General features: G+C 41.2%; 1 long non-coding RNA gene across 1 annotated transcript in view; it reads left to right on the forward strand.

Moving 5' to 3' along the window:
* The first annotated feature begins 649 nt into the window (after window positions 1-649).
* Window positions 650-1429, forward strand: part of LOC103374070 (uncharacterized) — a 16573-nt gene continuing 15793 nt past the window's right edge. Inside the window, exon 1 of the long non-coding RNA XR_521106.1 lies at window positions 650-954. This is a non-coding gene — a long non-coding RNA (uncharacterized LOC103374070). The remainder of the gene's footprint in view (window positions 955-1429) is intronic.

Here is a 1429-nt window from a genome sequence, read left to right on the forward strand (position 1 = left end):
CCCGAGTTTAATTGGCCAGTTACCAATGGCGTGGACAGGCATACCTCTTCTGCGCTCTGTCCACGTCCTTGATATTTGGTAAGCAACATGTGTGGATGTTGTTGGTTCGGCGTGTAGCTAAAGTAACAATCCTATCTGATAGAACAGAGGAGTTTCTGCTATCTCCAAGTGTGTGAACCGATTCTCACCGGCCTTATTATCTTCAAGGACATAAGCTCAGTGCAAAATCTAAACTCAGAATACATAATAACTTGAAACCTAATTAATTATAAGAACCATAGTCTTCATGGAAAAATACAGACTCAGAATACCTATTGGTTTGAAACATACTTAATTATAACATTCCTTTTTTGGTGAGCAGATGTATCCTGCGTATCCTGTGTTTGCCAAGCTGTGTCCGTTCCTGTTACCCAAGATGGAATTGGGTGTTGTACGGAAGGATGAAACTCATCATGACTCAGCAGTAGAAAGATTGAAACATCCGGTGGATGTATGTGTAATAATGAGTGTGTGTTAATCAGTGTGGGAGAGACGGCCGTAATACCATATAAAAGAAGGAGACAGGGAGATATTTGTCGGAGATCGCTTCGGACGGAGTACAGGGCATCCGGAAAGTATTCACAGTGTTTCACTTTTACCACGTTTTGTTATGTTACAGCCTTATTCCAAAATGGATTAAATTAATTTTTTCCCTCAAAATTCTACGCAAAATACACCATAAGGACAACTTGAAAAACGTTTTTGTGAGATTTTTGCAAATTTATTAAAAATCAAAAACTAAGAAATCATATAGTATTCACAGCCTTTGCCATGAAGCTCAAAATTGAGCTCAGGTGCATCCTGTTTCCACTGATCATCCTTGAGATGTCTCTACAGCCTAACTGGAGTCCATCTGTGGTAAATTCAGTTGATTGGACATGATTTGGAAAGGCAGACACCTGTCTATATAAGGTTGTAACAATTCACCTATTAATTCCAAGATGACAGTGTCACAATGCACTATATAAAGGAAGCGGGCGGATCTAGACTCAGCACATACACAAGCGCATCCCCACACACAAAACAGCAAAACAGCGACACGGCTGAAAAACAGTTCTTAAAGTTCGGCAATCAGTTCATGTACCGAACCACCAGGACTCTTCCTAGAGCTGGCCGGCCATCTAAACTGAGCGACTGGGGGAGAAGGGCCTTAGTCAGAGAGGTGACCAAGAACCCGATGGTCACTCTGTCAGAGCTCCAGCGTTCCTCTGTGGAGAGTAGAACCTTCCAGAAGGACAACCATCTGTGCAGCAATCCATTGTAGGGTTTTAGTGTGGTAGAAAATAAGATGTACTTATTTCCACACACTAAAGCAAGTGATTGCATTAATTACAATTATTAAAACCAACCTTTGAATTATTCGTCCAGCGATATAATCTCAGAGTCAGCA

Source organism: Stegastes partitus, unplaced genomic scaffold (assembly GCF_000690725.1).
Source record: "Stegastes partitus isolate 25-593 unplaced genomic scaffold, Stegastes_partitus-1.0.2 Scaffold2133, whole genome shotgun sequence".
Lineage (NCBI taxonomy): Eukaryota > Metazoa > Chordata > Actinopteri > Pomacentridae > Stegastes > Stegastes partitus.